This window comes from Euphorbia lathyris, chromosome 5 (assembly GCF_963576675.1).
Source record: "Euphorbia lathyris chromosome 5, ddEupLath1.1, whole genome shotgun sequence".
Classification (NCBI taxonomy): domain Eukaryota; kingdom Viridiplantae; phylum Streptophyta; class Magnoliopsida; order Malpighiales; family Euphorbiaceae; genus Euphorbia; species Euphorbia lathyris.
Window position 1 is genome coordinate 92802867 of NC_088914.1, and position 11131 is coordinate 92813997.

Sequence of the window (11131 nt, forward strand, 5' to 3'; positions counted from 1 at the left end):
TATAGCTAGTAGCGTGCGTATATCAGAACTAAACCTGTCCATTACCGGGCTGGGCTAGGTTCGGATCGGGTCTAACAGGCTTTTATCTAAAATAATTTTTAACCTTGTATGTTGTAATTTAGGCGTCTAAATCCAAATTTAAAAAATCAAATCACAAATCCAATTCATATAAGTTCGCCTAATATATATATATATAATTATAAAATTTATATTTAAAAATAAATATTAATAAATAAATATATAAATTCACTAATTAATAGTAGTAGATCACGCTGATCGGATCATATTATTTTTATCAATCTCAAACTCGGTTTTGGTGAGTCTGGATCGAAGGTTAATTTTTTTGTATCCAATTTAGAACCAAAGGATACGGGCTTGGATAGATCGGATGGATACCCTAACCCGTAGACAGGTCTAATCAGAACTAGGGTTTCTATATATTTGTAATTTTATAGGTTGTTTATTGGGATAAAGTGTAAAAATACTAATAGTCATGAGCAATTTTATTCTTAATGTTTAAAATTATGCAATTTTACTCTTGCTGGTGAAGTAAATAGCAACTTTACTCCTAATATTGGTAAGTTGAGTTAATTTCAGACATCATTATAAAATAAAAATCTTTTATTCGTTATTTAATACTAGTTGCATATCAATTGGTTCTAAAAAAATCAAATTTTTTATGATTTAATAATAGAATTGAAGATTGATATTTTTAAATTCGACGAAATATATTATTTTTTTTCTAATTCGTACAAAATACAATATAATTTTTTATTTTTTTAATAATATATTTGTGATATGTTAATAATGTGTGATAAACTAACGCACATATGAAATGTAGATGATAAAAATAATTATTGAGAAAAAAATATGATTTAATAATAGAATTGAAAATGAATATTTTTAAATTTGATGAAATTTTTAGATTTTTTTCAACTCGTACAAAATACAGTATATTTTTTTAATGATATATTTGTGATAATAAGTGATAAAGTGACGTATATGTGAAATGTAGATGATAAGATTTATGACTGAAAAAATAGTTTCATGGCTTATTTTTCAAATTGATCCAACTTTCCAATATTAGGAATAAATTTGCTCTTTGCAGCCGCAGTTAGAGTGTCCGTTATGGTTACTTTGTTTAAAACAAGGCTTAATACCTTTCGAGCCCATAAGTTGTTCCAATACTGCAACTGACCACCCGGACTTAAACTTGTGCCAACTAACCCTCTCAACTTGCTTTATTTGAAACAAATAACCCCTCAAATTACTCAATTGGAACAAATAACTCATCAAGTTGCTTATTTGTAACAAATATCCCATAAATCCAAAAAAAAATATTCGACATAATATTACATCAGAAATAAAAGATTTCCAATTGCTACATCTAACTAATCTACTGATACATTAACTAAAGGGCAAAAAAACTCCCGAAATCACAAATATTAACCTATTTGAGGGGTTATTTGTTTCAAATAAGCAAAATGTTAAAAATAACATTATCTAACAGACCAGAAATAAAAATTAAGCACAACAAAAACCAAGTACACAATAACAATTCAACAATAAAACTGATAACAATTAACATGGAGAAGAGTTTAGAGTAGCCTGTGAATTTGTGGATTGAAGCACGCTGATTTGCGCTGTCCTTTGAGAGAAAACGACCCATCTGTACCGAGTATTAATCAACCACGTCTCTTCCACAAGATACACTTCAATCCGCTGAGATTCTTATGTGCAACTAAGAATCACCCGAACCGGTTATTCTCGATGCTCAAATGACAATTGTGATTAAGGGCACCAAAATTGAATTATGATAAGGTAAATTCAATGATTCTAAATAAAAGTTAGACTACGTATTAACATAGCAGCTAAGAGAGAATATATGAGAATTGCCTTTTTTTAAACAATAGCAAAAGAAAACCAGAAGATTAGAATTAATCTGATATAAGGACGAAATCTTGAAGAAAAATGGTCTGAGAAGAATTGAAAGAAGAAGTTTGATTTTTGCTGATTACAAAAGTGTGTTTAATCAATTATGTACAACTCTTTTTATAGGCATGATAGGTTAACGTTAGTACTTGAAATTAGGGGATTTAGATGCTAAAATCGTGCACTAAGAATTAGTGAAATTGACCAATTATATTGGCTAATCTTTAGGAACAAACTTTTACCAAGTAAATATAACAAATTTGAATTAAATTTTAATTAAAAATCTAACATTCCCCCACATAAAACTTTTAATTATTATTTGAGCATATAATACCGTGTAATAGGTGATAGGTACCTTTCGGGTTTGAACCTACACTTAGTGTTAATGAATTTATCCTGAAGAAACCATGGTAACATATAAATATTTTGAACTATGCTCTTTAGGCCAGAATAAAATTCACCACACACCACAGTATGAGAAATCATCAAGGTCCTATCGATTTTGCACTTTTCGATCATGCGCACATATCTGTTCATGAGTGCTTTTAGAAACTAACCTAATTTTTCATAGTGGCGACCCCACCACCACACTCACTAGGTGAATCCTCCAAGAGTGATATGTGAAAAATCACCCCGCAAAATATATACCGTTAGATTCATTCAGAATTAAATTCTTCCTAAACATCACATTAGAGAGCAACACATCATAGGAATGGGACCCGGAATTCTCCCGCATATTAATATTAGATTTGCTCTCCCAAGTTACCAAATAGTTTCGTTATTACCTGTTGAACTTTATTTATGTGGGATCGCCATGTATATAAAGTCAGGTGTCCACTATGGTAACTAATTAGTGGGTCTCAGTCTCATTCCCCTCGATGTAAGAAGTATCTGTTGGCGCGCCAAACCTTTGGTGAGTGAATCCGCTATGTTATTTTCAGACCTGACAAAATCTAAAGAAATGACACCATAAGATAATAAATGACGTATCGATTTATGTCTAATAACCACATGCCTTCTTTTTTCATTATAATTTTTATTTTGAACCTTTGCAATTTTAGCTTGACTTTCACAATGCATGGAAATTAAAGGGATAGGCTTATCTAAAAATGGTATATCGTCTAAGAAACTTTTAAGTCATTCTGCTTCCCTACTAGCAGCATCTAGTGCCACTAATTCTGCTTCCATGGTAGACCTAGTTATAATGGTTTGTTTAGCAGATTTTCAAGCTATTGTTCCACCACTTATTGTAAAAACAAACCCACTAGTGGACTTTGTTTCTTGTGAATCTGCTATCCAATTAGCATCACTGTAACCTTCCATTATAATAGGGAAACCACAATAATGTAAAGCATAGTTGACAGTCCCTTAAAGATATTTAAAAACTCTTTCTAAGGCATACCAATGTGTAAGGTTAGGATTATGAGTATATCTACATAACTTAACAACAGCAAAAGATATATCAGTTCTAGTATGACTTGCAAGATGCAATAAAGATCCTATTATTTGAGAATACTTATATTGAGAGACACTGTCACCAATATTTTTCTTTATTTGAACAGTCATATCATATGGAGTAGACACAGGAGATATATCAGAATAGTCAAACTTTTTCAATAGTTTTTCTATATAATGCGATTGAGACAAAGCAAAACCATCATCAAACTTTACTAATTTAATTCCTAAAATTACATCAGCATTGCCTAAGTCTTTCATGTCAAACTTATTTGAAAGAAAAGATTTAGTAATCTCAATAGCTTTTAAATCACTACCAAAAATTAAAATATCATCTACATATAGACATAGAATCACAAAAGAGTTTTCAAATTTTTTGTAATAAACACATTTATCAACACTATTTATTTGAAAGCCATCAAATAACATGACATTGTCAAATTTCTCATGCCATTGCTTAGGTGCTTGTTTCAAACCATAAAGAGACTTAATAAGCCTGCAAACTTTATTTTCTTTCCTAGGTATAACGAAACCTTCAGGTTGGTCCATATATATTTCTTCTTCTAAGTCACCGTTTAAGAAGCGGTTTTACATCCATTTGATGAACTTCTAATTTATAGATAGAAGCTAAAGCAAAGAAAAGTCTAATCATAGTAATTTTGGAAATAGGTGCATATATATCAAAAAAGTCTACACCTTCCTTTTGTTAAAAACCTTTAGCCACTAATCTAGCTTTGAACTTTTCTATAGATCCATCAGTTCTTAACTTTTTTCGAAAGATCCATCTACAACCAATAGTTCTACAGCCAGGCGAAAGATCACATAAAAACCATGTTTTATTTGAAATAATAGAATTCATTTCATCATTTATTACTTCTTTCCAAAAAGGAGCCTCAGATGATGCCATGGCTTCATGATGTGTTTTTGGTTCATCTTCAAGTAAAAATGTGTAAAAATCTGAACCAAAATCTTTATTTTTTTCTTTTCCTTTTGCTTGTTCTAAGTGTCTTAGAGTCATTAAACATAGGATCAGAACTGGAAGAACACACTTCTACACGTTTAGAAACCTTATTTTTCATAGGAAAAATATTTTCAAAGAAACATGTATCTTTAGATTCCATAATAGTGTTACTAGAAATTTCTGGAATATCAGAGTTTAACACTAGAAATCGATAACATATACTGTCCATAGCATAACCAATAAAAACATAGTCAATAGTTTTGGGTCCTATTTTCCTTTTCTTAGTAATAGGAATATTGACTTTTGCTAAACACCCCCACACCTTTAAAAAATTTAAAGATGGTTTTTTAGCATGCCAAAGTTCATAAGGTGTTTTGTCACTATTTTTATAAGGAATTCTATTAAGAATTAGACATGCAGAATGTAAAGCTTCACCCCAAAAATTATTAGCTAAACCAGAACTGAGCAATATAGTATTAACCATATCCATAAGAGTTCTATTTTTTCTTTCTGCTACTCCATTGGATTGAGGTGAATATGGAGGTGTGACTTGATGAATGATACCATGAAATTTACAAAATTCATTCATCTCATTTGATGTGTATTCACCACCTCTATCAGAACGTAAGTTTTTTATTTTCTTATCAAGTTGATTTTCAACTTCAGCCTTATAAGCTTTAAATCTATCAAACAATTCACTTTTGCAATTGATCAGATACACATAGCAGAACTTAGAAAAATCATCAATAAATGTAATAAAATATCTCTTGACACCACGTGTCAAAACATTATTGCTATCACAAATATCACTATGAATTAATTCCAATAGTGATGATTCTCTTATCATTGGTTTAAAGGGTTTTCTAGGTTGTTTAGCTTGAACACATATTTGGCATTTTTTCTCTTTGTTAATATCATGCTTTGGGATTAATTCTAAACTCATCATCCTTTTCATAGTGTTAAAGTTTGTCATGTCAAGAATTATAACATTCAACAACGGTAATAGAAGATTCAAAAGAAGACTTTTTTATCAATGTTAGAAAAGGGCACTACATACAATTTATATAAACCATTGACCAAATACCATTTTCCAATAAAAGTACCATGTCTAGTAATAACAACTTTATTTGAATCAAGTACAAGTTTAAAACCATTTTGATCTAATAAAGAAGCACTCGTTAAAAAATTTCTTAAGCTAGGTACATGAAGAACACCATATAAAACAAGAGAATTTCCTAAAGATAATTCTAACTTTATTTGTCCTTGTCCTAATATTTGTGCCTCACTCTCATTCCCCATACTCACATATCTGGCACTTGAAACCTGATAAGAGGAGAAAAACCTTTTATCAGCACAAGCATGTACATTAGCACCAGAGTCTATCCACTAGTCATTTTAGTTAAAAATTGTATTTAACTCTGGGCTAGAGACAAAGTACATGTGAGTTGAGGGATGGGAGCTAGGTTCAAGAGTCACCATATTTGCTTGAGGTTTTTGAACGGTTTGTCCTTTACTTTGTTGACCTTGGCGTTTGAAGCAATTTTTGGCAATGTGATTGGTTTTTCCAAAACCCAACATTCTAAGCTTTTTTCTGATTAAAGTTGTTAATTTTTGGTTTATTGTTGTTAAACTTACCATTGCCACCCGAATTTTTGCTAAGGGAATTTTTCTTAAAATTATAGGGTCTAGGCTTATGGACATTTTCAACAATATGATCTTTTGCGTGAAAACCAAAATTTTGTTTAATAAGGAAAGACACAAGTACAATATCAGGAAAATCAATGCCTTTAATTTTCAAATAAAAAATGATGTTTTCAAAATCATGAATTTGATCAGAAACACTTTTACCATCAACCATACAAAAATCAAGGAACTTTTCAATAGAGTATCTTTTTAAACCCTTTTCTTCATTGTCGTATTTCCTTTCTAAAGAATTCCACAACTCAATGGCAGTTTTGGTATGACAAAAAATGCGATAAATATTATCAGACAGAGCACTTAAAATACGACCATGACAAAGAATATCCTTATCATTAAAATCATTTTTATCCCTAGATCCCGACGCACTACTAGACTCAACAATTTCTATCATATTCCTAGGAGTTGACTTTTTCTCTTTATCACTGCTTAAGATTACCGAAAAGAGACCTAGTTCAGTAAGCCAAAATTTTATCTGTTATTGCCAACAAAGAAAATTCTGACCCGTGAACTTTTCAGGCTTGCTAGACAACGACTTAATAAGATCCATAATAAAGGTTTTCTCTCAAAGAATGTTAAAAATAATATTGTCTAACAGACCAGAAATAAAAATTAAGTACAACAAAAACCAAGTACACAATAACAATTCAACAATAAAACTGATAACAATTAACACAGAGAAGAGTTTAGAGTAGCCTGTGGATTTGTGGATTGAAGCACGCTGATTTGCACTGTCCTTTGAGAGAAAACGCTCGTCTGCACCAAGTATTAATCAACGCAAGATACACTTCAATCCGCTGAGATTCTTATATGCAACTAAGAATCTCCCGAACCGATTATTCTCCATGCTCAAATAACAATTGTGATTAAGGGCACCAAAATTGAATTATGATAAAGTAAATTCAATGATTCTAAATAAAAGTTAGGCTACGTATTAACACAGCAGCCAAGAGAGAATATATGAGATTTTTCTTTTTTTTAAACAGCAGCAAAAGGAAACCAGAAGATTAGAATTAATTTGATATAAGGACGAAATCTAGAAGAAAAAGGGTATGGGAAGAATTGAAAGAAAAAGTTTGATTTTTGCTGATTACAAAAGTGTGTTTAATCAATTGTGTACATCTCTTTTTATAGGCATGATAGGTTAACGTTAGTGCTTGAAATTAAGGGATTTAGATGCTGAAATCGTGCACTAAAAATTAGTGGAATTGACCAATTATATTGGCTAATCTTTAGGAACAAACTTTTACCAAGTAAATATAATAAATTTTAATTAAAAATCTAACAATTTGAGAGGGTTAGTTGTCACAAGTTTAAGTTCAGGGGGTTAGTTACAGTATTTGGACAACTTGGAGGCTAAAAAGTTATTAAGTCTTAAAACAAAATAACAATACTTTATTTTAAATAGCCAATAATATAATGACATAATGACATGTGAAAAATTAAGTTTTAATAAAATCAAATTATATTAAAAGTTAACCTCTAAAATAACAGGTTATAATTTAATAAATGAAAATTAAAGTAACACAATGTAAAATACAATACAATTCTATCCACTAAATAATTTTACGTAAATTTGACACTACTTTATATCAAATCTATAAAACCTTTACAATTTTCCATAATATTTATACAATTTTATATAAAATAATTATTTTTTATTAAAATATTACTTAAAAATAATTTTATTATTAATTAATTTAGTAGATAACACTAAATGATATCGTAAAAAGTAAATATTTGACGTGAAACTCGATTTTCAAGGAATTTAGTAGTATTTTAATAAAAAAATAACAACTTTATGTAGATTGAGTCTTACTTTATGTACACGATGTCTATAAGCAGAGAATTGACGCAAAGTTGAAATATATTACGTATACCACATATTTTTCGCGAAGTTAGAGGATTTGTTTTCGTAAAATAACAATTTTGCATAAATTAAATCTTATTTTACGTAAATTGAGACTACTTTACATAAAATATATAAAACCTTTATAAATTTTCGTAACATTTGTATACTTTTACATAAATTAATTATTTTTCGTTAAAATATTAATAAAAAATTATTTGTTAATTAATTTATATTTTATTTATAAGTTTAGTAAACAACACTAAATAATTTTCATAAAAGGCAAATATTTCACGTGAAACTCGATTTTTGGAGAATTTAGTAATTTTTTCATGACTGATATGGTAAAATATATCGAATGGGCCTTCGAAAAGCCCATAACTTATTCTTTGAGCCGGTCCAGTTAGGGTCCCCAAAAGGATCCAATTACGGAGTGAGACTTTGGACCTCATAAACACACTAAGCTCAATTAGAAAGGGAATTTAGGATCCGGACTAATATGATGCTGACACGTGTACATGAGTGGAAGCCCAAATTACTATAAATAGAGGCTCAGCATAAGGAGAAAGGTACACATTATTTCTATACTATACTACTCATAATTTACATCTTAAGTTCATTATCCACATATTGACTTAAGCTTCGGAGAGGGTTCGCCGATCATCGGCACCCTATCTGAAAGTGTTCTGTTTTACAGGTCATAAGGCGTGGTGATTCAATATTACGACATCATTTGGTGCGGTGAACGTGGAACGCTACTCATTTCAGAATGGTTTATGTTCAGTCTTCCATAATCCATCCGGTGGTGGAACCTTTGCTTCAATCAGCAAACGTACAGGTTGTTCAACCTGCCGTCAATCAGAGAGTGAAAGATATCCCAAGTTCTTCTACTGTTCTTCCTAGAGGTTTGGTGGATGCCAGTAATTATCCGATTACACCTTTGTTTGTAACTCCAACTTTGGATGTAGAATTCTTCGGCCTGTTCAATGAGTTGTGAATCAGAATGGTCGTTCAGGTTCATATTCATAATGTCGGAGTGACAACCGATAAAATCATTCTATAAAATTTTACGGAAGCTATTTTTTCAATTGGTAAACAATGACCTTCTGGCTTTATAATGTTGAAAATGTTGGTGATTCTCTTCCAAAAATCACCAAGTTGTTGATCCGTATCCACGACTTCGTCGTTCGCTATTGTCAACCAAATATGACATAAATGTTTTTCAAATGTATTGCTCAATTTAAACCTCAGTGTTGACCCTCCAACAGGTTCTGCCTGAGTTTTTGAAACTTTGATGCACTCATCAACTGATCCCGTATGTGAAGATTCCACAATAATTAGGGTTGAACCGGAATAAGGACCATGTGGGTAGTACTACAACATCAGTTGATTATTTCCGTGTATATAAGGGTACGATACTTGGGGTTGAATAAATTTTGGTGGGTTGGCATATATTATTGCATATATGGCTCATAATGAGGTTGTTGAGTTGGCCTCATCGAAGATCTTTGGGAGATTGGCGTAGTTGGGATCTAAAATTGAGGATTTTGTATCGATAATTCGGAATTTTGTGTTTCAAAATACTGAGTATTTGGAACCTAGAAAAAATATTGGGTAAAATGAAAAATATTGGATAAAATGCCCTTGATTTTTATCCATTGAAATAAAAAAAATCTCTAAATATTAGAGAGATTGTTGTAATGAAAATTGTGAAATTATTTGGATTTATAGTGAATTTTGAAAATTTTACAGTTTGAAAGAGTAATTTAAAAAGAAAAATTAAAAGTTTACCTTTTGTAGCCACTTTGTATATATTTATATGAATTGTTTAAACCATCTTTCTGTTTGACACAACAGATTATTCTTTCCATATTTCAAAATAAAACAATTTTTTTAATTCAAAAGATATTTTGTATACAACATTTTATTTAATTGACAAACATAGGCCTTCTAGCTTGAAGAGAAGCTGACGCTCCTCTTAGATACATGCACCTTCTATATCACAAACGTGCAATTTCTCTTCCTGTTTGGAAGTATTATTTTTATGTCTTCGTTACTAAATACTATAACTTACCTAAATATACAACAACCAAAACACTTGTACTAAACTTGTTGAGTGTTACAAGTAACACTCTTATAACACCCAGTATAGTTGCTCTTAATTTACTCTCTAAAAATAATATAAATAATTAACTCTTAGTGGTTTAAGAGTGACTAGGACATATCATCTCTAAAAATGCTCCTTATATTCACTCTATATTACATCACCTTTTAATTTTTTTATTATTCAAATTATTAATCATTATTTTATTTACCAATAGTGAAAGCAGAAATATGATCAATAATAATTTATTACTACAAAATGAATTAAAGAAGCACTAAAAGATAGAAAGGGACTTTCTATTACTAGAGATGATTGGGATGATTTTTTAATAATTTGAGGAGTAACTAAAAGACTGTTGGAACTGATTTTTAGCTCTTCTCAAATTTTAACTGAAAAGCCAAATTAAGAAGCCATTAGAGATGTATGTTTATGGGGTTTTTTTCCAAACAGGAACTGAAGTTATTTTTTTACAATAAAAAAATGACTAAGGTTTTTCACTTTGTTAAAAGGGAAAATTGCAAAATTGGGTAAAATAGGAGACCTATTTACATATTTAGACCACTTATCCAACCTACTACATATCTAGACTATATTTTTGTAATTTTCCAAAATATACTCTAACCTTTCATCCTCCACTTCATCTTCCTCTTCCAAGTGCACGGTTCTCCTTCCCCTTCCCAGACCTTTAATCTTCCTCTCTTCCTTTATTTTGCAAAATCTAAACCGATTTCTTCATCATCATGTCTTTTTCTTCTTTCTCTCTTGATTCCTCATCTTCTTATTTCTAGAAAATTAAGTCATGGTTCTTCATCTTCCCATTTATTCTCGTCTCTTAGTTTCTTTCTTCTTTTACAAATTAGAGACATCGTTATTCGACGTTATTTTGATTGTTTATCATATGGTTATTAACTTAATCTTCATCTTTTTTTAGAAAATCACTCCACGAAATGAGATTTGTGAAGGTTTGTAAGGAAAAATAAGCTAAAAAATGATGATTTTATTTCGCGAAAACAGATTACGCGAAGTCTGCGAAGAAAAATGTTCATGATTTTTATCTTCACACTTCGCATAATCTTGTTTCGCGAAGTAAAATCGTCCTTTTATTATTACTTTTCTCTTCGCAGGCTTCATG